Source organism: Ranitomeya variabilis, chromosome 3 (genome assembly GCF_051348905.1).
Source record: "Ranitomeya variabilis isolate aRanVar5 chromosome 3, aRanVar5.hap1, whole genome shotgun sequence".
Lineage (NCBI taxonomy): Eukaryota > Metazoa > Chordata > Amphibia > Anura > Dendrobatidae > Ranitomeya > Ranitomeya variabilis.
The window spans coordinates 540,324,179-540,351,767 of record NC_135234.1 but is presented as its reverse complement, the minus strand read 5'-3'; the positions used below and the strand labels follow the sequence as shown (position 1 = coordinate 540,351,767).

General features: G+C 47.6%; 1 protein-coding gene across 1 annotated transcript in view; it reads left to right on the top strand.

Moving 5' to 3' along the window:
* Window positions 1-20,768: 20,768 nt before the first annotated feature.
* TMTC4 (transmembrane O-mannosyltransferase targeting cadherins 4) overlaps window positions 20,769-27,589 on the top strand; it is a 114,337-nt gene continuing 107,516 nt past the window's right edge. The window contains exon 1 of the mRNA XM_077297077.1: window positions 20,769-20,947. The gene's annotated coding sequence lies outside the window, so the exon portion shown is untranslated. The remainder of the gene's footprint in view (window positions 20,948-27,589) is intronic.

Genomic DNA, 27,589 nt, shown 5'->3' with positions numbered 1-27,589 from the left:
CTAGTTATGTTACCCATGGCAGACACTCCAATACCAGCGGTCACAGTACGACTAGGGGTTAGCTGGATGAAATGTATAAAAACTAACTAGAGCACAAGTTATTGCTTTAAGTAACTGTCTGTTTTCTTTTTACCTGTTTACAGGCAAATCTTTCTATTTCATATTTTCAAACTTGTATAATTCTGTAGCCTCATATGTGATCCAATGTGATCTATATATTGTCAGCTGCTTACTCTTCACTTCCCGGTAACACGGATCACTCATGATGCGCATGGATTTATCTGAATTATTTCATCTAGTTTTAGAATAAATGTTAACCAATATATTTTTTCCATATAATTGGTTCAGGTCAATCTGTTTTAATTTGTCTGTAATTTCAAGTAGTGATCGAAAAATAAATAACCACAAGTGTGAACGTGGTGTAGAATGTACAAATTGTCCAGAGTCACTCTTGGGCCATGTTCACGCATGCAGAAGTGCTGTATTTTGTCCATAGGTACTCGCAGCAAAAGAATCAAAACTTTTAATTGCGTTTTTTTGGTGCAGTTTTTTCGAGTGCATTTTTTAGTAAAGGAATGCCTCAATTCCACAATTGGAGACTTCACTGCAATTTTACATGTGTTTTTTTTATGCTATCCAGAGATGGCTATAATGTGAAAGAAAAAAAAAAGCATCAAAAAGTTCAAAGTTCTGCTGCATCATTAGCCCCTGTATGTAGTACAGCTTAGGGAGCAATAAATACAATGAAAAGAAGTAAAGACAACAAAAAAAGTTGTTAGGAGGAGCCAGGTACAGAGTGACGGCGGCACACACATTTAATTAAAGGTACACGGCACAGCACAGCCCAGGGGCTGACACTGACAGCTTGGGGCCCCTGTGTAAGAAATGTCTGGGTCCCCTCCTTTTATGACGACAAAGCTACGTATATATAAATATATATACAGGGTGGGCCATTTATATGGTGTGGCGTTGCGCCTACTGTTTGTTGTGTTGGGGAACACTCACTCTGCAGCGGATTAACGTAGTCAGGCATGTTTTTTTTCACATAAAACAGTCCATACAGTTTATTGAAACATCATAAACCGCTCCGTGAGCCAGGTTGCATATCACCGACTTACACATAGTCCATTATTTCATCACGTATGGCCAGTGGCGTAACTAGAGTCTGATGGGCCCCTGTGCAAGAGTTGGACCGGGGCCCCCCATCCTGAATAAATTGTGTGCATATAGAGTATATATATATATTTATATTATATACACATATACATACAGTCAGTGGCACAACTAGAGTATGATGGTCCCCGGAGCAAGATTTGGACTGGACCCCCTGCCATCCTGAATAAATTATATATATGCACCCTCCATCCTGGTATATATGTGCCTTATCCTGACCCATTCTGGTATATACCCATATATACTCGAGTATAAGCCGACCCGAGTATAACCTGAGACCCCTAATTTTGCAACAAAAAACTGGGAAAATGTATTGACTCGAGTATAAGCCTAGGGTGGGAAATGCAGCAGCTACTGGTAAATTTAAAAATAAAAATAGATACCAATAAAAGTAAAATTAATTGAGACATCAGTCCTGTCCTGGTGAAACCCTATAGTGTAAGCTCATGTTCACACTGCTGCCCTGTCCTAGTGACACACCCTATAGTGTAAGCTCATGATCACACTGCAGACCTGTCCTAGTGACACCCTATAGTGTAAGCTCATGATCACACTGCATACCTGTCCTAGTGACACCCTATAGTGTAAGCTCATGGTCACACTCAGCCCTGTCCTAGTGACACCCTATAGTGTAAGCTCATGTTCACACTGCAGCCCTGTCCTAGTGACACCCTATAGTGTAAGCTCATGTTCACATTGCAGCCCTGTCCTAGTGACACCCTATAGTGTAAGCTAATGTTCACACTGCAGCCCTGTCCTAGTGACACCCTATAGTGTAAGCTCATGTTCTCACTGCAGCCCTGTCCTAGTGACACCCTATAGTGTAAGCTCATGATCACACTGCAGCCCTGTCCTAGTGACACCCTATAGTGTAAGCTCATGGTCACACTGCAGCCCTGTCCTAGTGACACCCTATAGTGTAAGCTCATGATCACACTGCAACCCTGTCCTAGCGACACCCTATAGGGTAAGCTCATGTTCACACTGCAGCCCTGTCCTAGTGACACCGTATAGTGTAAGCTCATGATCACACTGCAGCCCTGTCCTAGTGACACACCCTATAGTGTAAGCTCATAATCACACTGCAGGCCTGTCCTAGTGACACCGTATAGTGTAAGCTCATGGTCACACTGCTGCCCTGTCCTAGTGACACCCTATAGTGTAAGCTCATGATCACACTGCAGCCCTGTCCTAGTGACACCCTATAGGGTAAGCTCATGTTCACACTGCAGCCCTGTTCTAGTGACACCCTATAGTGTAAGCTCATGTTCACACTGCAGCCCTGTCCTAGTGACACACCCTATAGTGTAAGCTCATGTTCACACTGCAGCCTTATCCGAGTGACACCCTATAGTGTAAGCTCATGATCACACTGCAGCCCTGTCCTAGTGACACCCTATAGTGTAAGCTCATGATCACACTGCAGCCCTGTCCTAGTGACACCCTATAGGGTAAGCTCATGTTCACACTGCAGCCCTGTCCTAGTGACACCGTATAGTGTAAGCTCATGATCACACTGCAGCCCTGTCCTAGTGACACACCCTATAGTGTAAGCTCATGATCACACTGCAGGCCTGTCCTAGTGACACCGCATATTGTAAGCTCATGGTCACACTGCTGCCCTGTCCTAGTGACACCCTATAGTGTAAGCTCATGATCACACTGCAGCCCTGTCCTAGTGACACCCTATAGGGTAAGCTCATGTTCACACTGCAGCCCTGTTCTAGTGACACCCTATAGTGTAAGCTCATGTTCACACTGCAGCCCTGTCCTAGTGACACACCCTATAGTGTAAGCTCATGTTCACACTGCAGCCTTATCCGAGTGACACCCTATAGTGTAAGCTCATGATCACACTGCAGCCCTGTCCTAGTGACACCCTATAGTGTAAGCTCATGTGCACACTGCAGCCCTGTCCTAGTTACACACTACAGTGTAAGCTCATGTTCACACTCAGTCCTGTCATAGTGGCACACTATAGTGTAAGCTCATGATCACACTGCAGCCCTGTCCTAGTGACACCCTATAGTGTAAGCTCATGTTCACATTGCAGCCCTGTCCTAGTGACACCCTATAGTGTAAGCTCATGTTCACACTGCAGCCCTGTCCTAGTGACACCCTATAGTGTAAGCTCATGTTCTCACTGCAGTCCTGTCCTAGTGACACCCTATAGTGTAAGCTCATGATCACACTGCAGCCCTGTCCTAGTGACACCCTATAGTGTAAGCTCATGGTCACACTGCAGCCCTGTCCTAGTGACACCCTATAGTGTAAGCTCATGATCACACTGCAACCCTGTCCTAGTGACACCCTATAGGGTAAGCTCATGTTCACACTGCAGCCCTGTCCTAGTGACACCGTATAGTGTAAGCTCATGATCACACTGCAGCCCTGTCCTAGTGACACACCCTATAGTGTAAGCTCATAATCACACTGCAGGCCTGTCCTAGTGACACCGTATAGTGTAAGCTCATGGTCACACTGCTGCCCTGTCCTAGTGACACCCTATCGTGTAAGCTCATGATCACACTGCAGCCCTGTCCTAGTGACACCCTATAGGGTAAGCTCATGTTCACACTGCAGCCCTGTTCTAGTGACACCCTATAGTGTAAGCTCATGTTCACACTGCAGCCCTGTCCTAGTGACACACCCTATAGTGTAAGCTCATGTTCACACTGCAGCCTTATCTGAGTGACACCCTATAGTGTAAGCTCATGATCACACTGCAGCCCTGTCCTAGTGACACCCTATAGTGTAAGCTCATGATCACACTGCAGCCCTGTCCTAGTGACACCCTATAGGGTAAGCTCATGTTCACACTGCAGCCCTGTCCTAGTGACACCGTATAGTGTAAGCTCATGATCACACTGCAGCCCTGTCCTAGTGACACACCCTATAGTGTAAGCTCATGATCACACTGCAGGCCTGTCCTAGTGACACCGCATATTGTAAGCTCATGGTCACACTGCTGCCCTGTCCTAGTGACACCCTATAGTGTAAGCTCATGATCACACTGCAGCCCTGTCCTAGTGACACCCTATAGGGTAAGCTCTTGTTCACACTGCAGCCCTGTCCTAGTGACACACCCTATAGTGTAAGCTCATGTTCACACTGCAGCCTTATCCGAGTGACACCCTATAGTGTAAGCTCATGATCACACTGCAGCCCTGTCCTAGTGACACCCTATAGTGTAAGCTCATGTGCACACTGCAGCCCTGTCCTAGTTACACACTACAGTGTAAGCTCATGTTCACACTCAGTCCTGTCATAGTGGCACACTATAGTGTAAGCTCATGATCACACTGCAGCCCTGTCCTAGTGACACCCTATAGTGTAAGCTCATGTTCACACTCAGCACTGTCCTAGTGACACCCTATAGTGTAAGCTCATGATCACACTGCAGCCCTGTCCTAGTGACACCCTATAGTGTAAGCTCATGTGCACACTGCAGCCCTCTCCTAGTGACACACTATAGTGATGTGATAGAAATATATATATCATGTAGATCTCACTTGTATGTATACTCCTCTATAATCATATATATACTCATATGCTCACAGCTAATATATACATTATAATCAATGGTTTAAAATGGCTGACACGAACTGATATAACCCAGACAGATCATATGGGGTTTTCCATCCCAAAAGCAGAACAGTGTCAGATGTTTTGTGACTGCTGATCAGATGTCTCCACTTTGTCCTAGATACAGAACTCAAGTTTAGTTGCTTAATCCGCTGTCATATGAGCATTAATCACAATATTCCATATATGTTTAGATAACCAATGATAGAGGTGGTCACCACCCAGGTAGTGTAAAAAGTCCGAAGCCTGAATCCAAACCCTGGGAGGTGTCTGCTGTGTGCCGTGTATGTGTTCTGTGTTTGTGAAAAATCCAGGAGAGGAAGGAAAAAGTGACTTTTGTTTGTGGTGGCTGGGTAACGGACTGCAGGAGGTCAAATCGCTCGATAAGTTATTGCAGGATTCCCGTGCATAGGAAGGACAGGTAGTCCTGGGGCAGGTAGTCCCATGTTCCAGGCACGGGTAGTGATAACTTAGAGGGCTACTGCAGATTCCCGTAGTGCCGGCGATCCAGTCAGGACGACCGGACCGGGGTGGTAGATTTCCCGCTTGTTGTGCTTCTCACTCAGGCGGCCCGGGCACAGGTGTGCTCAGTGCGATTGGCAGTAGTCTGTTCCTAGCGCAACCTGCACGTGTCACAGAATTAAAAGGGGCATCTCCCGGATTGTCTATCTGTATCTGTTTCTGTTTGGTTCAATTCATGTATTGCTGCTTTAAGAACATAAGATTGTAAAAGAAAGTTGTTGTTTTTTTCTTTTCTCTCTCTCTTATGACCTTCCTCTTTTCCAGCTGCTGTAACAGATATATGCATTGTAAATCACACTGTCACATCTGTTTTTTTTTCCTGATTGTTTTCAGCTGCAATGCTGGCTATGTGTTGCTTTTTGTGAAGAAGTGAAACAAATTGTATCTATCATTTTTGATGTGACATACGTGTTTTCAGATACGTGATTTTAGTGACATTGGATACAATAGCATAAGAAAAGGGGAAGTGTGTGTCTCTGACTGCATTTAAGCGCAGAGAGTTTGGGGAAAAAAAAAAGAGAGAGAGAAGCCGTTTCAACTTTTTATTTATTTTTTTTGTGAATGTTTTTCTTCTTTTCTTCTGTCTTTTTTTACATTTTAAAGTTTTCCAAAGTTTTTTCCTTTCTGGCTCTTTACTTTTTATTTAATAGAAGTTTGTTTTTTTTTCTTTTGTATCAAAATTTTGAGTTTTTGGTTGTGAACTAAGTTTTTGACGGTTTTATCATTTTGGTCTTTTTTTTGTAGTTTTTATATACTCATTTTTTAGAAGTTTTTTGGTGTTGTTTTCTTTTTTTTTTCCTTTTTGTGTGTTTTTCATTTTTTGCTTTTGCCATGGGGAATAAGGTGGCCAAGCAACAGGAAAGTCTTTTTATTTCCTGATGAGAAAACAGCCCCCTAGATAGTGGCAGAACACGAAGGTGTTAAGTATGTGAAGAATTTTGGAAGGTATAAAGTATGTGAAATTCATAAGAATGGCAGATTTCAAGCTGCGGAATGGCATGACGTAGAAAGGAAAATAAGGGAAGTTAGCTGATGTTAAATTGCTGAATACTAATACATGGTATAAAGTAGCAGCAGAGCTTACATCGTTTAGGTGGTACAGAAAGTTATGTGAGCAAACCAGGAAGTGTTTTTTTTTTTTTGTGTGTATAAGACGGGAAATATTGTATCTGCGCAGTCTGCTCTTAGCAGAATCCATGGTATAGGTAGTTATTTTTGCACAGTATGTGGTGCACCCCGTCCCTCCCTACAGGGAGAAGGCATCATTGCTCCACTCTATTGTTCTCGTTCTTCTCTATCCTCCTATTCTCTGTAACTCTTTCTCTCCTCATTCTTCTCTCTCACTCTCCTTTCCTCTCCTCTTTCGCCACACTTTTCTCTTCCTTCTCTCCCTCTCTATCTCTCTCCTTCTCCACACCTATCTCTCCTCCCTCTTCTCCTCACCCTCTCTCTCCTCCTTCTCCACTCCCCCACCACACCTATCTCCTCCTTCTCTTCTTTCTCCACACCCATCTCCACTCCTCTTCCCCTCCCTCTCTCTCTTCCACACCTCCCATCTTCTCCTACCTCTATCTCCTCATTCTCCTTCTCCACACCTCTTTCCTCCTTCTTCACTCATCTCCACATTTCTCTCTCCCCTCCTTCTATTCCTTTTTCTCACTCATCAACCCCTCCTCCTTCTTCTTCCTCTTTCTTCCTCTTCGTTGCCGGCTGGGCCAACGCCCAATTCAAACAATGTGGTACTTACAGCACAAGGTTTCCCTTCTATGCCCCTGGCACAGTCCAGCCATTGCTAATTGTGATATCCGGGAAAGAAGGTGAAAATGCCCCCCTGCAGTAGGCAACCCCCAGACGTATCAGGCAGCAGACAGCTCAGCCCTGGGTGCAGAGGGGGGAGTACTGACATCATCATCTAATCATCATCTACATCTGCTGATAATGTACAACTTCAGCACCGGTCAGAGCTGCCTACATTCACACCAACATAGAACTATAAGCCTAATCCATCACAGCTTCAGCAAGGGGGGAGACATCCTCACACAAAAAAGCAACTTCTAAGTCCAAAATCAGTCAGTGTATGACCCCAGTACACGCTATCACAACTATTCCTCTGATGAAGATGAAGAGGGAACATCATACATGCTGTCCAGTACTAGGAAAAGAAACCCACAGGCACCAAGAATGCAGGGGCAGATACAGGCACCACCATTATACTAGGTGCACTGCACTTCAAGTCAGATGACAATCTTCCAGACCCAGGGATGCATTTTAATGTAGCAGAACCAGCAAACATATGCAGCTACCTGGAATGATCTCTGGGCCATGAATGGAAATAGAAGCAGGTGATGCACTCTGGCCAATCATGAAGGAACAATTCAAACTTCCAGCAGAATTAGATGTACACGCTTGGGAGTCAGGGCCACAGCTAATTGAACAGCTCAGAGAGTGGGCCAAAGGCAGATTGGCAGGACAAGCCATGACATGAGCCAAGACAAGACAGAATCTGTAAAGTAGTTTCATGGCAGAGTAATGCAAGTATTCCAAGACTTGGGCTTCACCATTCAAGACCAGATACACAGGCAAATGTTGGCACAGGCCTTTGTGCATGGACTGAGACAGCCAATTAGGAAACCACTGATAGTGGCTAGGCCTGAGAACAGGTCAATAGCAGTGGACTGACCCAGCAAAATGTTTTATGTGCGCCTAGGAGACTGTTTATTGCCGATTGTCACCAAAACTGCCGCCATTATAGCACCACAAAGAGCGCGAAGAAGGAAATGGGTGCCGTGCTGCTGAGAACGCCAGAAGGGGAGCCAGAGGTGAAGACGCTGCAAAGTGCCGAGCGACACACCGGAAGAACCGCTGCAGATTCCAGAGAGGAGACACTGACCTCAATAAGGTTAGCAAAGGGGAGAAGCTATGTCAGACCAGGGGTAAGAAGTGCTGGCAGATGCAGCCGCAGCCCCTGTAATGCCCCAAGACCTTGGGTTGGATGCAGCCGCCGGTCTCATGGCACCCCCGGGCCTCGCCACTGACACACCTGCAGGCCCCATCTTACCACTGCAGCTTCAATCAGCAGGCTGGACCACGCTGCCGCTACAGTACCCATCATGTTGTCCACAGTAGCCAAAGGGACCAAGTCCCAACCAGGGGTGCAGAAGACAGCCCCTCTCATGGTGACCACTGACCTGAAAGCGCAACCACCCTACGAAGACAGAAGAAGTGTCAAGTGTTGCATTTGTGGCAGGTTTGGCCATTTCCGGAACCAGTACAAAGCACCCACGCCCCTGAAGAGGCTGGACCCATGCATCCCAAGAGTTGTTCCAGAGAAACAGGTCAAGGAAGAAGTGCAGAAAGCAGTGAAGTACCCCGTCCATAGGACAGAGGCAAGCAAAGCCAGGTCCGCAAGACACTATGCTCCTGACATGTAAAACTTCATCTGCAAGACCAATACCTCAAATTACCCTTAAAGTGGATGGCGTTGTCAGATCTTTGCTTCTGCACACCGGTGCAAGTGTGATGAGACCTGTGGAACTCGCTGATCCCACCTGCCTATCAGAATCCTCTGTGCCTCGCATGGGCATTGAGGGTCAAGTCAGACATTCTCAGCTTACAAAGTCACTGAGCATGTGCACTCAACCAGGACACTCTATCCTGTCCCAGTTTGTTGTGTCAAGGGCCTCCCACTCAACCTGCTGGGAGCGAACCTACTGCAGAAGCTGAAGGCAACCACAGTGTTCCAGGAAGATGGGACAGTGACACTTTCCTCATCCCTGACCCAAGAAGAATCATGCTGGCGGCCCTACAAGAACCTTAAACAACCGATGAGGCCTACCCAAGGAGGTACTGGATGTAGTACCAGAAAGTCTATGGCCTAAGGGACCCCAGGACGTGAGAAAACCTCAAGTTGCCCCAGCACGGGTGTCACTCAAGCCATGTATCCCGTACCCTCGTAAGGCTCAGGCCAGGCCTAGAGTCAAGCTGCCTCTGACCAACTGAAGGTCTACCTGTTAATAGGAATCATTGTTCCTTGCACATCGCCTTGCAATCCTCTGCTTTCCCCGTCAAGAAAAAGACTGTAAAAGGAGAGCCAGCCAAGTTCAGAATGGTACATGACCTGAGAGCTGTGAATGAGCCCATTTCTTGTATCTCCTACTCTACCTGGAGGAGCAGCACTGCAAGATCTCAAAGAACAAAGTCCATTGGTGTCTGAAGCGAGTTACGTTCCAGAGACACTGTATTGCTCACCAGACGAAACACCTGACAGATGACCGGAAGACCACAGTGGAGAAGATGGTTCCTCCAACAACTCCAAAGGTGCTACAGGCCTTCCTTGGTCTAGTTTCGTATTGCAGAGCCTGGATCCCTGATGCTTCCGTCCTAATGCAGCCTCTGTGTGAATACGTCAGCGTGATCCCGTTCCTCCAGACAGATGTGGCCTTCAGTTCGTTCAAGAAGTTAAAAGGCTCTGTAGTCTCAGCGCCAGCACTAGGCCTATCTGACTACGAGAAGCCATTCCGTCTCTACTTGATGAGAAAAGAAGGTCTTGCTACTGGAGTCCTGACGCAGCTTCAGGGGGGAAAGCAGAGACTTTTGGACTGCTTTTCAGCTCGTCTGGATCCAGTTGCAAGGGGAGCCTCTTCCTCCCGCTTGAGAGCAGCAGTTGCAGCACACGCCCTCCTGGACAGGACTACTGACATCAGTGGAAAAACCCAGCTAAAACATCTCTCCACCGCCAGGCATCTTCGCCTCCAGTGCTCTCTACTTCTGCCCGACAATGTCACCATCTCCAGATGCACAGTCCTCAACCCGTCCACTCTACTCCCACTCCCAAGCGGGGATACAGATATGGACCCTCAGATAAAAAGTCTGATCAAAATCTGCATGATACCTTCTGCAGGGATCTGAATTTGCTCCGGACGGATGACCACGATTGCTTCAGCATCATGCAACAGGAAACAGCAGGACTACCCAAAGTGACAGAAGAGCCACTGACCAACCCAGAGTTGATCCTCTATGTGGATGGCTCCAGATTTGCAGATGATGAAGGAAGATTCCACATGGGATGTGCAGTGACCAGCAATCAAGAGATCCTGTGGTCCAGAAGTCTGCCGCCCAGTCTGTCAGCCCAGGAAGCAGAACTGATAGCGCTGACGAAGGCCTACCAGATGGCAAAAGACAAGACTGAGAAAATGTATACCGATTCGAGGTACTCGCATGGCATAGCACACGACTTCGGACCCATCTGGGCTGCAAGGGACTTCATCACAGCAAGCGGAACAACCGTGAAGCATCATGGAGCCATTAAGGACCTGCTGAACGCACTTCAACTTCCAAAAGTGGTGGCAGTACTAAAAGTCAAATAATCAAAGAATTGGGCGCACTACCATATAGGAATAGGGCAGGTCATGGGTGCAAGGTCAGTAATAACCAAAATTGCAAAAACCAAAAAGGAAAAGCATTACTGCCAAGGCTCGCACACCAATAATGCTATATAATAAGTTATAGAAATAACAAGCTGATTTTATTGAACAATTCAAAAACATCACAAACAGTTAAAACATAATTAAAAAATACACACCATCCAAAATACACAGGACAAAGAGATCAAATAGCAATATATAGTGAAACCCCCCCAAAAGACCCCAACCCCAAACTAATGGCTCATGGGGAGATATAAAAGAATACACCAACATCGGGCAGCATAGAGTACACCTGATTAACGCATACCATGCAGACTATGCAAAGGCATATATCCAGAACATGCTGGAGTACCTCTTTCAGTACCACCCCGTGTTTCAGGAGGTCCACTTTGCTTTGGTTGGAGTCTGAATGAAGGACGCTGGCTGGAATTGCTTGATTACATGGGCGCATATAAAAGATCACTGCTTCTCCACGTATTTCCAGTGTGACAATGCTTTACTCACAGGACACAGAATATATCACACAGATACAGAGGGCAGGCCAATTAAAAAGCAGCAAGCCAGACATACATTACAATAGCCGCAGGTGGCCGGAGCCTGCCGATATTTACTGTGGGAATTACAAAGGTGGGGGAGGTCAGAAAGGGGATATCTTGTCCCCTCTGCCCAGGGGCGCAGCCTGTGGGCTGATGCATTAGGGACATGCATCTATCATGGAACCTAGTATACATACATATAACTGCACAACATATTCTGGGTACTGGGGGGGTTCCGTAACACCAGGTTTATATAGATTTGGGGCTGTCTGGCTAATTAGCAACTAAATACAGATTTGGAGCATGCTCAGTGTAAAAAACCGGAATCCAGCGATGGATTTCGTCATTTGACGGACAGCGACGGATCCTGCGTCCATAGGCTTCCATTCTAGCCAACGACAGATGCCGCTGGATCCGTCGCTGGCCGATTTATCGACGCAGACAAAAATCGTTTCTTTGTATGTCTTCTCCAGACGACGGATAAACAAATTCCGACAGATGTATGAGAAAAAGACGGATCCAGCGGGCAAATTCGCTGGATCCGATTTTTTCAAAAAATGACGGATTTTGATGGAAACAAAAAGACTGAAGTGTGAAAGAGGCCTTAGTAGCCTCCAAACTGTTTGATGGCTCCAACACTCTATGATGGCCCCTTCACTGTAATCCCCACACTGTACGATGCCCCCTCACTATAATCTCCACACTGTATGATGCCCCCCTAGATGGCCTCCATATAGTATAATGCACCAGATAGTCCTAAATGAAGTATAATGTACTCCCCATAAGCCTCCATATAGTATAATGCACTCCCATAAGCCTCCATATAGCATAACGCACTCCCCATAGGCCTACTATATATTGTATTATGCACCCCCCATAGGCAGACTTTATAGCACAAGGCAGCCCCCATAAGCAAACTCTATATTGTATAATGCATCCCCCATAGGCAGACTTTATAGCACAAGGCAGCACCCATAGGCAGATCCTATAGCACAAGGCAGCACCCATAGGCAGACTCTGTAGTATAAGGCAGCACCCCATAGGCAGACCCTGTAGTATAAAGCAGCACCCCCATAGGCAGACCCTGTAGTATATGGCAGCATCCCCATAGGCAGACCCTGTAGTATAAGGCAGCACCCCCATAAGCAGACTTTGTAATATAAGGCAGCACCCTCATAAGCAGACCCTGTAATATAAGGCAGCACCCCCATAAGCAGAACCTGTAGTATAAGGCAGCACCCCCATAAGCAGACCCTGTAATATAAGGCAGCACCCCCATAAGCAGAACCTGTAGTATAAGGCAGCACCCCCATAGGCAGACCCTGTAATATAAAGCAGCACCCCCATAGGCAGACCCTGTAGCATAAGGCAGCACCCCATAGGCAGATCCTGTAGTATAAGGAAGCACCCCTATAGGCAAACCCTGTAGTATACAGCAGCACCCCATAGGCAGATCCTGTAATCTAAGGCTGCGCCCCCATAGGCAGACTCTGTAGTTTAAGGCAGCACCCCCATAGGCAGACCCTGTAGTATAAGGCAGCACCCCATAGGCAGATCCTGTAGTAAAAGGCAGCACCCCTATAGGCGGACCCTGTAGTATAAGGCAGCACCCCATAAGCAGACTCTGTAGTATAAAACAGCACCCCATAGGCAGACCCTGTGGTATAAGGCAGCATCCCTATAGGCAGACCCTGTAGTATAAGGTAGCACCCCTATAGGCAGACCCTGTAGTATCAGGCAGCACCCCCATAAGCAGAACCTGTAGTATAAGGCAGCACCCCCATAGGCAGACCCTGTAATATAAGGCAGCACCCCCATAAGTAGACCCTGTAATATAAGACAGAACCCCATAGGCAGACCCTGTAGTATAAGACAGCACCTCCATAGGCAGACCCTGTAATATAAGGAAGCACCCCCATAGGCAAACCCTGTAGTATATAGCAGCACCCCATAGGCAGATCCTGTAATCTAAGGCTGCACCCCCATAAGTAGACCCTGTAATATAAGACAGAACCCCATAGGCAGACCCTGTAGTATAAGGCAGCACCCCCATAGGCAGATCCTGTAGTATAAGGAAGCACCCCCATAGGCAGACCCTGTAGTATAAGGCAGCACCCTACAAGCAGACCCAGTAGTATAAGACAGCACCCCCATAGGCAGACCCTGCAGTATAAGACAGCACCCCCAGTCAGACCCTGTAGTATAAGGCAGCACCCCACAGGCAGACCCTGTAGTATAAGGCAGCACCCCCATAGGCAGACTCTGTAGTATAAGTCAGCACCCCATAGGCAGATCCTGTAATCTAAGGCAGCACCCCCATAGGCAGACTCTAGTACAAGGCAGCACCCCATAGGCAGACTCTGCATTATAAGGCAGCACCCCCATATGCAGACCCTGTAGTATAAGGCAGCACCCCCATAGGCAGATCCTGTAGTATAAGGCAGCACCCCTATAGGCAGACCCTGAAGTATAAGGCAGCACTCCCATAGGCAGACCCTGTAGTATAAGGCAGCACCCCTATAGGCAGATCCTGTAGTATAAGGCAGCACCCCATAGGCAGACCCTGTAGTACAAGGCAGCACTCCATAGGCAGATCCTGTAGTATAAGGCAGCACCCCTCTAGGCAGACCCTGTAGTATAAGGCAGCACCCCCATAGGCAGACACTGTAGTATATAGCAGCACCCCATAGGCGGATCCTGTAGTATAAGACAGCACCCCCATAGGCAGACTCTGTAGTATAAGACAGCACCCCCATAGGCAAACTCTAGTATAAGGCAGCACCCCCATAGGCAAACTCTGTAGTATAAGGCAGCACCCCCATAGGCAGACTCTGCAGTATAAGGCAGCACCCCACAGGCAAACCCTGTAGTATAAGACAGCACCCCCATAGGCAGACCCTATAATATAAGGCAGCACCCCATAGGCAGACCCTGTAGTATAAGACAGCATCCCCATAGGCAGACCCTGTAGTAAAAGGCCGGCGTCACACTATGCATATGAAAATACGGTCCGTTTTAATAGTGTTCCGTATGTAATCCATTGGCAAGGGGTGGCTGCGTATTTTGCGCATGTAATGTTGCGTATGTAATCCGTATGACATCCGTATGGCGTTTTTTCAACGCAACCTGACAAAATGGACATTTAACGGTTTTGTAGCCTGAAATAATTTAAATCAGCATCAACAACCCTACTTAAGGCCTCTACAACAGGTGGCACCCTCCCATATGGCCATTTTGTGGTTGTGCATCTGTTGGTGTGTTGTGTTAACGTTTGCACCATATCTGACCTACTGCACTTCACCCCAACTCAGCGGGTGTTATTTAACTGGGTCTTGTCGCGTCGGTTTGGGCAGCCATACCCTGTGATTGTTGATCCGCGAAGGAGAAGATTGTGGGTGCATCCTCTTTTGACCCAACGCCTCACTAAAGGCCATTTTCAGAGGCTCTATACAGCTCTGTGTGCAAATCCTGATAAGTTTTATCTACTGTATACTGTCGAATGACAATAGCAACATTTGATATCTTGTTGGAGACAGTACGTCCAGGACTCACGTATCAGGACACCAGGATGTGAAAAAGCATATCCGCAGAGGAGCGTCTTCTCTTTACCTTACGGTATGTATTCAACATCCTCACATACTGTATGTTGATGATTTTTTTTTTTAAGGGTTGTTTGCTAGCAGCTATTTGAAAATATATGTGTTAATTAGGGCAAAAGCACATTCAAAATATGTATTGTAATGTTCGACTTATGTACCCTAGGTAAATATAGATTAATTTCAGTGATATTCCTGTGTTTTTTAATCTACAACATACCTAGGTTTTTCATGTTTTGTGTAAACTATTGTAACCTACCTAATATTAACCCCTTCCCGACCTTTGACGCCACGTAGGCGTCATGAAAGTCGGTGCCAATCCGACCTGTGACGCCTATGTGGCGTCATTGAGGGATCGCGTCCCTGCAGAGAGGGTGAAAGGGTTAACTCCAATTTCACCCGATCTGCAGGGACAGGGGGAGTGGTGCTTCAGCCCAGGGGTGGTGCCCCCCCCCCAAGGCTATGATCGCTCTGATTGGCTGTTGAAAGTGAAACAGCCAATCAGCAATCTGTAATATTTCACCTATGAAAATTGGTGAAATATTACAATCCAGCCATGGCCGATGCTGCAATAGCATCTGCCATGGCTGGAGACCCCGATCTGCCCCCCCCCACCGCCACCGATCTCCTCCTCTCCGTCCTCCCATGTCCCCTGCTCGCCCCCGTCCTCCTGTCCGCTCCCCCCGTGCTCCGATCCCACCCCCCATACTTACCGAGCTCCGATGTCCCTCCCGGTGTCCGTCCGTCTTCTCCATGGGCGCCGCCATCTTCCAAAATGGCGGGCGCATGCGCAGTGCGCCCGCCGAATCTGCCGGCCGGCAGATTCTTTCCAAGTACATTTTGATCGCTGTGTTACGTTCTATCACAGCGATCAAAATAAAAAAAATAGTAAATAAACCCCCCCTTTATCACCCTCATAGGTAGGGAACATAAAAAAATAAAGAAAATATATTTATTTTTATTTTTCCACTAGGGTTAGGGCTAGGGTTGCACTTAGGGTTAGGGTTGCACTTAGGGTTAGGGTTGCACTTAGGGTTAGGGTTAGAATTAGGCTATGTGCACACGGTGCGGATTTGGCTGGGGATCTGCAGCGGATTGGTCGCTGCGGATTCGTAGCAGTTTTCCATCACGTTTACAGTACCACGTAAACCTATGGAAAACCAAATCCGCAGTGCCCATAGTGCGGAAAATACCGCGCGGAAACGCTGCGTTGTATTTTCCGCAGCATGTCAATTCCTTGTGCGGATTCCGCAGCGTTTTACACCTGCTCCATAATAGGAATCCGCAGGTGAAATCCGCACAAAAAACACTGGAAATCCGCGGTTAGGGGTGTGTTGGGGTTAGGGTTGGAATTAGGGTTAAGATTAGGGTTAGGCTTGTGGTTAGGGTTATGGTTGGGATTAGGGTTAGGGGTGTGTTGGGGTTAGGGTTGTGATTAGGGTCATGGTTAGAGTTTGGATTAGGGTTAGGGGTGTGTTGGGGTTAGTGTTAGAATTGAGGGGTTTCTACTGTTTAGGCACATTAGGGGGTCTCCAAACGCAACATGGCGCCACCATTGATTCCAGCCAATCTTGCGTTGAAAAAGTCAAATGGTGCTCTATCCCTTCCGAGCCCTGACGTGTGCCCAAACAGTGGTTTACCCCCACATATGGGGTACCAGCATACTCAGGACAAACTGGACAACTATTGGGGTCCAATTTCTCCTGTAACCCTTGGGAAAATAAAAAATTGCGGGCTAAAAAATTATTTTTGAGGAAAGAAAAATTATTTTGCACTTGGGGGTTCAAAGTGCTCACCACACATCTAGATTAGTTCCTTGGGGGGTCTAGTTTCCAAAATGGGATCACTTTTGGGGGAGCTCCAATGTTTAGGCACATAGGGGCTCTCCAAACGCGACATGGTGTCCGCTAACGATTGGAGCTAATTTTCCATTCAAAAAGTCAAATGGCGTGCTTTTCCTTCCGAGCCTTGCCGTGCGCCCAAACAGTAGTTTACCCCTACATATGAGATATCGGCGTACTCAGGAGAAATTGCCCAACAAATTTTAGGATCCATTTTATCCTGTTGCCCATGGAAAAATGAAAAAATTGAGGCTGAAAGAATTTTTTTGTGAAAAAAAGTAATTTTTCATTTTTACAGATCAATTTGTGAAGCACCTGAGGGTTTAAAGTGCTCACTATGCATTTAGATAAGTTCCTTGGGGGGCCTAGTTTCCAAAATGGGGTCACTTGTGGGGGAGCTCCAATGTTTAGGCACACAAGGGCTCTCCAAACGCGACATGGTGTCCGCTAAAGATTGGAGACAATTTTTTATTCAAAAAGTCAAATGGCGCTCCTTTCCTTCTGAGCCCTGTCGTGCGCCCAAACAGTGGTTCCCCCCACATATGGGGTATCAGCGTACTCAGGACAAATTGGACAACAACTTTCGGGGTCCAGTTTCTCCTTTTAACCTTGGGAAAATAAAAAAATTGTTGCTAAAAGATCATTTTTGTGACTAAAAATTTAAATGTTCATTTTTTCCTTCCATGCTGCTTCTGCTGCTGTGAAACACCTGAAGGGTTAATAAACTTCTTGAATGTGGTTTTGAGCACATTGAGGGGTGCAGTTTTTAGAATGGTGTCACTTTTGGGTATTTTCAGCCATATAGACCCCTCAAACTGACTTCAAATGTGAGGTGGTCCCTAAAAAAAATGGTTTTGTAAATTTTTTTGTAAAAATGAGAACTCACTGGTCAAATTTTAACCCTTATAACTTCCTAGCAAAAAAAAATTTTGTTTCCAAAATTGTGCTGATGTAAAGTAGACATGTGGGAAATGTTATTTATTAACTATTTTGTGTCACATAACTCTCTGGTTTAACAGAATAAAAATTCAAATTTGAAAATTGCGAAATTTTCGCCAAATTTCCATTTTTTTTTTCACAAATAAACGCAAAAATTATCGACCTAAATTTACCACCATCATGCAGCCCAATATGTCACAAAAAAAACAAATCTCAGAATCGCTAGGATCCGTTGAAGCGTTCCTGAGTTATTACCTCATAAAGGGACGCTGGTCAGAATTGCAAAAAATGGCCAGGTCATTAAGGTCAAAATAGGCTGGGTCATGAAGGGGTTACTTTTTCTGTCCTTTCAGCTTCCTGTCAACTGGATTGTCTTATGTGGGACTACACCTGGAGTTTCTCATTGGGCGGTCCACGATTTCTGGCATTGTGCACTCAACATGTACTGAAATATGGGCTAAACTCCATGAACTTGTCATGCCTGAGCCAAAACTGGATGATTGGCTCAAAATAGCCCGTGGGTTCAATGACACTTGTGACTTCCCACACTGCATTGGAGCCCTGGATGGGAAACATATCAGGGTGCGTAAGGCGCCGAACTCTGGCTCAGAATTCTACAATTATAAGCAGTTTTTCTCTGTAGTTCTGTTAGCTGTAGTTGACAGTAACTACAGGTTTATAATTGTAGACATTGGGGTCTATGGGCGAACAGGAGACTCAAGGGTGTTCAATTCGTCCATTATGGGTCGGCGGCTACGTGAAAACCAGTTAGACCTCCCACCACCACAACAACTCCCAGGCTCCAATGCTGAAGCAGTGCCAAATGTTCTTGTGAGAGATGAGGCCTTCCAATTGACAAGGTATGTCATGAGGCCTTATCCCAGGCGCAACCTGGACCACCGGCGGCGTGTATTTAATTTGAGGCTTTCCAGGGCACGTAGACTGGTGGAGTGTGCCTTTGGGATTCTGTGTGCCAAATGGTGTGTCCTCCAGTCTGCCATTCAGCTGAGTGAGGCTACTATTAATGAAGTAATTAAAACGTGTGTTGTTTTGCAAAATTTTACTAGACTTCATGATTGCCCCTCATCTGCTATTGGTGAAGAAATGTTGCCCAATGTGAGTAGGCCTACACCACATGTCCCTCCTCCGCGCCGTCCCCTTTCTGGACTAAAAGTGAGAGATATTTTCACAAATTATTTTGTTTCTCCTCAGGGTGCTACTCCCTGGCAAGATTATGCTGTTTCTCACTTGTGATTTCTTAATTTTCAAACTATATTATGTTGAAAAAATATAATTTTTCTTTAAAAACTGTACTCTGTGTGTTGTATTTACTTAATTACCAGATGGTTATGAAAAGAGCATATGTGTGTGATGTAAGAATGATTGTCCCACAAACGTCAATTGGCTTTTGATATATATTTTAATTATAGCAAAAGCCTTTTGTTAACGTAAAACCATATTTTTTTCATATGGCTTGGTATATATATATATGTATATATATATATATATATATATATATATATATATATATATATATACACACACACACACACACACACACACACACAGTCATATGAAAAAGTTTGGGCACCCCTATTAATCTTAAGCTTAATGTTTTATAAAAAAAAAAATTTTTGCAACAGCTATTTCAGTTTCATATATCTAATAACTGTTGGACACAGTAATGTTTCTGCCTTGAAATGAGGTTTATTGTGCTAACAGAAAATGTGCAATCTGCATTCAAACAAAATTTGACAGGTGCATAAGTATGGGCACACTTATCATTTTCTTGTTTAAAATACTCCTACCTACTTTTTACTGACTTACTAAAGCACTTTTTTTAGTTTTGTAGCCTCATTGAGCTTTGAACTTCATAGCTAGGTGTATGCAATCATGAGAAAAGCTACTTAAAGTGGCCACTTGCAAGTTGTTCTCCTGTTTGAATATCCTCTGAAGAGTGGCATCATGGGCTCCTCAAAACAACTGTCAAATGATCTGAAAACAAAGATTATTCAACATAGTTGTTCAGGGGAAGGATACAAAAAGCTGTCTCAGAGATTTAACCTGTCAATTTCCACTGTGAGGAACATAGTAAGGAAATGGAAGAACACAGGTACAGTTCTTGTTAAGGCCAGAAGTGGCAGGCCAAGAAAAACATCAGAAAGGCAGAGAAGAAGAATGGTGAGATCAGTCAAGGACAATCCTCAGACCACCTCCAGAGAGCTGCAGCATCAACTTGCTGCAGATGGTGTCCAACTGCTCAGAGGCCCCATAGCGGCCGGGCGACAGAGCAGGGAGATCGATACAGTTGCAGTACCGTAGATCCGGGTGGGCCCCCTCAGAGCACGGGGCGATTGCCCCCTCTGCCCCCCGGTAGCTATGCTACTGCTCCTAGTACACTGCCATCACCCAGCCCACTGCCCTCTCCTAGCACACTGATGTGACCCAGCACACTGCCCTCTCCTAGTACACTGGGGTCACCCAGCACACTGCCATCTCCTAGTACACTGCCATCACCCAGCACAATACCCTCTCCTAGCACACTGCCTTCTCCTAGCACACAGGAGTCACCCAGCACACTGCCCTCTCCTAGTACAGTGGGGTCACCCAGCACACTGCCCTCTCCTAGTACACTGCGGTCACCCAGCACAATACCCTCTCCTAGCACACTGCCTTCTCCTAGCACACAGGAGTCACCCAGCACACTGCCCTCTCCTAGTACAGTGGGGTCACCCAGCACACTGCCCTCTCCTAGTACACTGCGGTCACCCAGCACACTGCCCTCTGCTAGTACACTGCCGTCACCCAGTACACTGTGGTCACCTAGCCCACTGCCTTCTCCTAGGACACTGAGGTCACCCAGCACACTGCCCTCTCCTAGCACACTGAGGTCACCCAGCACACTGCCTTCTCCTAGCACAGTGGAGTCACCCAGCACACTGCCCTCTCCTAGCACACTGGAGTCACCCAGCACACACACTGCCCTCTCCTAGCACACTGGGGTCACCCAGCACACTGCCCTCTCCTAGCACACTGCAGGGAACACATGTACACACACAGTGTAAGCTGTGCGCAGCCAATGAGAGGCTGGGAGACAATAGCCAATCAGTAAGTGGCAGGAGGACGCCAATAGCGGCGCTCTTTGTATGCGGCAGATGGGGAGTGTGACGTGACGAGGTGGAGGAGCCACGCTATAGGTGTGCGCTGCCTTCCTGTTGTGCCGTGGGTGTCATTTGCAGCCCTTCCCTCCCTTGTGATGGCAGCACAGGACCCGGGACCAGGCAGGAGGCGGAGGACACAAAGGCAGCAGCTCTAGTACCGCAGCCTCTGCAGTGAGTGTCCTACGTGGTGCACACAGCACTGCTGTGCCATGGCGTGTAGATGGCATCACCCCCGCCGCTGTGCCCCGATGTCCCCGGGGATGGAGAACAATGCAGTGATGAAGAGACCGGAGTAGTCTCCACAGCTTGCCATTACCGGTCACTGGCTGTATGTAGTAATGCCCAGGTATAAAGGGCGCAGAGCATAGGACGGCCCAGGGAAAGGTTCCCATCTGTAATAAAGTCTGGATGTCTTGTATAGAGCACTATGCAGACACGTCCAGGCGCTGTGCGGTTAGGCTGCCTGGAAAAGCCCATAGTCACCGATACCATGGCCAGCTAACCATGCGCCAACGTTCGGATCCTGACAGAAGCCGCACCGTGTGTCCTGCCTGAGGGCTTTATTTTTGTTGCTATCCCAGGATAATGGTTGTACGACACATGTCAGGTCATCAGGGATGTGTGTGGGGGTACAGCGTATGTGGGGGTACAGGATGTGTGTGGGGGTACAGCGTATGTGAGGGGGCACAGGGGATGTGAAGTGAAGGCACAGGGGATGTGCGGGGGTACACTACAGCGGATGTGCGGGGGCACGGGATGCGTGTGAGGGCGGTACAGCGGATGTGAGGGGGCACGGGATGTGAAGTGAAGGCACAGGGGATATGCGGGGGTACACTACAGCGGATGTGAGGGGGCACTGGATGCGTGTGAGGGGGTACAGCGGATGCGTGTGAGGGATCACGGGATGTGTGTGGGGGGTACAGCAGATGTGAGGGGGGGCTCAGGAAATGTGTGTAGGGGTACAGCGGATTTGAGGGGCACGGGATGCGTGTGAGGGATCACAGGGGATGTGTGTGGGGGTACAGCAGATGTGAGGGGGCTCAGGAAATGTTTGTGGGGGTACAGCGGATGTGAGGGACACGAGATGCGTGTGAGGGGGCACCGCGGATGTGTGGGGGCACAGGAAATGCGTGTGGGGGTACAGCAGATGTGTGGGGGCACAGGAAATGCGTGTGGGGGTACAGCAGATGTGAGGGGGCACAGGAAATGCGTGTGGGGGTACAGCAGATGTGAGGGAGCACAGGAAATGCGTGGGGGTACAGCAGATGTGAGGGCACGGGGTGAGTTTGGGTGGTACAGTGGATGTGGGACACGGGATGTGTGGGGACACAGTGGTTGTGTGGCACATGGTGATGTGAGGGCACGGGATGAGTGTGGGTGGTGCAGTGGATGTGGGACATGGGATGTGTGGGGGAGGCACAGGGGATGCGTGTGAGGGAGCACAGCAGATGTGAGGGGGCTCAGGAAATGTGTGGGGGTACAGTGGATGTGGGGCACAGGGGATGCGTGTGGGGGGGACAGGGGATGCATGTGAGGGGGCTCAGTAAATGTGTGGGGGTACAGCGGATGTGAGGGACACAGGATTTATGTGAGGGGGCACGGGATGCGTGTGGGGGTACAGCGGATGTGAGGAGGCACAGGAAATGCATGTGAGGGGGCACATGAAATGTGTGTGTGGGGGTACAGCGGTTGTGAGCGGCACGGGATGCGTGTGGGGGTACAGCAGATGTGAGGGGGCTCAGGAAATGCATGTGAGGGGGCACAGGAAATGTGTGTAGGGGTACATCGGATGTGAGGGGCACGGGATGCGTGTGAGGGAGCACAGCGGATGTGTGTTGGGGTACAACAGATGTGAGGTGGCTCAGGAAATGTGTGTGGGGGTACAGCGGATGTGAGGGACACGGGATGCGTGTGAGGGGGCACAGGGGATGCGTGTTGGGGTACAACGGATGTGAGGGGGCACAGGAAATACATGTGAGGGGTGCAGCAGATGTGAGGGGCACAGGAAATGTGTGTGGGGGTACAGCGGATGTGAGGGGCACAGGAAATGTGTGTGGGGGCACAGGAAATGTGTGTGGGGGTACAGCGGATGTGAGGGGCACAGGAAATGTGTGTGGGGGTACAGCGGATGTGAGGGGCACAGGAAATGTGTGTGGGGGTACAGCGGATGTGAGGGGTACAGCGGATGTGAGGGGCACAGGGGATGTGTGTGGGGGTACAGCGGATGTGAGGGGCACAGGGGATGTGTGTGGGGGTACAGCAGATGTGAGGGGCACAGGGGATGTGTGTGGGGGTACAGCAGATGTGAGGGCTCAGGAAATGTGTGTGGGGGTACAGCGGATGTGAGGGACACGGGATGCGTGTGAGGGGGCACGGGATGCATGTGGGGGCACAGTAAATGCATGTGAGGGGTGCAGCAGATGTGAGGGGGCACAGGAAATGTGTGTGGTGGTACAGCAGATGTGGGGCACAGCGGATGTGTGGGGGTACAGTGGATGTGGGGCACAGCGGATGTGTGTGGCGGTACAGCAGATGTGAGGGCTCAGGAAATGTGTGTGGGGGTACAGCGGATGTGAGGGACACGGGATGCGTGTGGGGGCACAGTAAATGCATGTGAGGGGTGCAGCAGATGTGAGGGCACAGGAAATGTGTGGGGGTACAGCGGATGTGAGGGGGCACAGGATATGTGTGTGGGGGTACAGCAGATGTGAGGGGGCTCAGGAAATGTGTTTGGGGGTACAGCGGATGTGAGGGACACGGGATGCGTGTGAGGGGGCACGATGCGTGTGAGGGGGCACGGGATGCGTGTGAGGGGGCACGGGATGCGTGTGAGGGGGCACGGGATGCATGTGAGGGCACGGGATGCGTGTGGGGGTACAACGGATGTGAGGGGGCACAGGAAATACATGTGAGGGGTGCAGCAGATGTGAGGGGCACAGGAAATGTGTGTAGGGGTGCAGCAGATGTGAGGGGCACAGGAAATGTGTGGGGGTACAGCGGATGTGAGGGGCACAGGAAATGTGTGGGGGTACAGCGGATGTGAGGGGCACAGGGGATGTGTGTGGGGGTACAGCGGATGTGAGGGGCACAGGAGATGTGTGTGGGGGTACAGCGGATGTGAGGGCTCAGGAAATGTGTGGGGGTACAGCGGATGTGAGGGACACGGGATGCGTGTGAGGGGGCACGGGATGCGTGTGGGGGCACAGTAAATGCATGTGAGGGGTGCAGCAGATGTGAGGGGGCACAGGAAATGTGTGTGGGGGCACAGCGCATGTGTGTGGGGGTACAGCAGATGTGAGGGGGCTCAGGAAATGCATGTGAGGAGTACAGCAGATGTGAGGGGGCACAGGAAATGCGTGTGGGGGTTCAGCAGTTGTGAGGGAGCACAGGAAATGCGTGGGGGGTACAGCAGATGTGAGGGGGCACAGTGGTTGTGTGGGGAGCACAGCGGATGTTAGGGGGCACAGGGAATGTGCAGCTGTGAAACATCTGTGAAAATTGTCTTCAGTGTTGTGGAGAAATTGTTACATACTTTTGTTACATATTCAGTTTACATTGCAGTATATCTGAGTGGGGTTTTAAAGGTTTGTTCATTTTATCAAAATTCTGAATATGCGATGGATTCTCAGTACAAAGGGTTATTTAATCTAGTCTTCATAGATTTGTAACAAAGTTCCACTGTGTCTGATCTCAAGTTTATTAATTGTTTATAGAAAAGCTATTGTATGGCACAAGATCTTAGTGTTTTCATAATTGCAGACTTTGTAGTGTTGGATTGTGGTCTCTCCACTCTTTCTCCAGACTCTGGGACCTTGATTTCCGAGGTCTAGTGTGAAGTATCCACAATCAGTGATGGTTTGGGGAGCCATGTCAGCTGCTGGTGTAGGTCCACTGTGTTTTATCAAGACCAAAGTCAGCGCAGCCGTCTACTAGGAAATTTTACTGCACTTCATGCTTTCCTTTGCCGACAAGTTTTTTGGAGACGGAGATTTAATTCTCCAGCAGGACTTGGCACCTGTCCACACTTAGTCCATGAGCCAAGAACCAAATTTGACGATATCGGTACCAAGCGGAGTGACTAATTCTCTTTGGTATTTTTAGGTAGATGCATGTCTGTAGTTTATTTTTTGATATGATAGCCCTTACATATACGTAGCTTATTAACCCCTTCAGCCCTAGGCCTATTTGTACCCAAGTGCCTAAGCCAATCTGACCTGTGCCACTTCATGGGCTAATAACTTTGGAACGCTTTCACCTATCCAAGCCATTCTGAGATTGTTTTCTCGTGACATATTGTACTTCACGTCAGTGCTAAATGGGAGTCAATATATTTTACCTTTCTATATAAAAAAATGCTAAATATTCGGAAATTTTGGAAAAATCGGCAATTTTTTAACTTTGAAATTCTCTGCTTTTTACAAAAATACTGATACCCCCCATAATAGTTATTAATTTACACTCCCCACATGTTTACTTCATATTGGCATCATTTTGAAAATGAAACCTTATTGTTTTACGACGTAATAGGGCTTATAGTTTTATGCGCAATTTTTCACATTTACAGCAAAACCCACTTTTCAAAGGACCAAGTCACTTCTGAAGTCACTTTAAGGGGCTTACATAACAGAAACCACCCATAAATTACCCCATTTTGCAAACTACACCCCTCAAGCTGTTCAAAACTCATTTTTAAAAACTGTTAACCCTTTAGGTGTTCCACAGGAATTTTAGCATGAGCCAAGAACCAAATATGACGATATCGGTACCACCCGGAGTGACTAGATGTAGTATTTGTAACAAAATTTAATCCAAGTTATGTAAATACACACTGAACATGTCATGTGCATATATATATATATATATATATATATATATATATATATATATATATATATATATATATATATATATATATATATATATATATATATATATATATATATGTTACTCCATAATATCTTCAACATCGGACTCTGAATCTGACTGTTGTTCTACTGGCTCGTCTTCAGTACCCTTGTTCTGGCATGTCTGTAATCTGCACATGTCTGTGCACTTCAGGCCATTGCTGAGGCAAGTACACTGAGGAAGTTCACATGACCGCACACACTTGCAGGACAGTAGCTGTATAATAGCTTCTGGTGCTGGTGCCCCTTGCATCCACTTGACAACAAGCTTTCCGTCGTTATCTATCATCCAACCGCAGTCTGTTGGGTTTGCAACCCATGGCTGGCTCTGCAGACTTCTCCTCCAGATCGCAGCCTGGTAGTTTGCACGCAGTGCATGCATGAAAAGGCAGTCCTGGCAAGGAGGGAGTTGACTTGACTCTACCACTCCACGTCTGGCACAGAACAGCTGATAACGGAGCCTGTTTACCTCAGTTGTTTGGGTAGTTGGCAGGTACATGTGGCAGGTGATTTCCTGTAACTTCTCAAAAAGTTCGGTAGACACTTCCCATGAACGACCAACTTCCTGAAAGGCATCCTGGTATGTCTTGTTCATCTTCAACTGCTTGAGTGTCGTCATCTTCCCACGGCCAGCGAATGCACTGACGGTGTCACAGCCTGTAAATGCATGCATACCAATCAATGAATCACATACGCTGCCTCCCAATGTTCGGCTCAGAGTGGTGATATCCAGGAATCTTGTCCGGTTCTGTGTACCGCATTTCTGGAACAGGTGGGATGGGATTTTGTGGCACATGCCCAGACACAGGACCATGACATCAGTATCCTCCGAAGTGATGATGACCGACTTGTAACCAGATTCTGCTGCATGAAGAGCATGGAGAAGGAGGCGTGTGTCTGCTTCTTCTTGATTTGACTTAAGGTCAGCAGCCTCTTCCCACTGTTCTTTGGTGATCTTAAAGCAGAGCTGCTCACATGTGACATACAGCTCCTTCTCCTCAAGCTTCTCCCTGTGGTGTTTCGCCTTCCATTCTTCTACCAGAAACTTTATGAGACTTGCCTTGTTGGAGGAACTACTTAGAAGCTTTTTCCACTGCTGGATGTTGTGCCCATGTTGAATGTTCTTGAAATGGATCCCTGTGCCTTCATATCTGTTGACTCTTTCTGTATCTTTGATGGATGTCTCCTTGTAGACGTCAAAGACAATATCAATGCGCTTGCTCTTAGCACCCTCATGGATAGCGCGACTCATTGCTGTGCCTGCTAGCTGGCCAAATGTTGCATTGTTTCCCTTCAGTTTCTGAACCAGGCTCATCCCATCAATGATGGTTGCAGAGGGCTCGGGGATCACTTCTGCAGGACGAGCATTCCTCTCCAACTCCCTTGCGAGGGCAGCCTTGTTGGTCTTGCGGATAGACCCATCACCATTGGCAAGTGCCCATGGCAATGGACCCAGGGGATGAGTCAAGACATCACTCATTTGTAGCTTTCTGTTCTCAGCTACAAGTATCATCTGGCCAAATAGGTTTCTGTCAGCCTTCAAAATTACCTCCTTGCCAAGACCTTGTCTGCGTGTCTTCATTTGGATGTTAGAGAACGTTTTAAGTTTGTTCTTCGTCATCTTGTCATGAAACAATGTAGTTGGCTTATCGGTACCCAAACGCTCATCCTTGAATGTTTGATATGCATCCTCTCCTATACTGTATGCCCCTTGAAGGTCTTTGGCTACATCTGGTGGTGCTACAGTCGCTGTTGACAAACTGATAAGTTCACCATTATGCTCTTTGTTGAAGGGGTTCACCCAACCTGTCTCCAGCAGTTGAACGAAAGATTGGACATCGGCTTCATCTCTTCTAATCCTAGACACCTGTAGGTCTGAATGGCTGAAGTCAGTATATTGTTGGCCTAC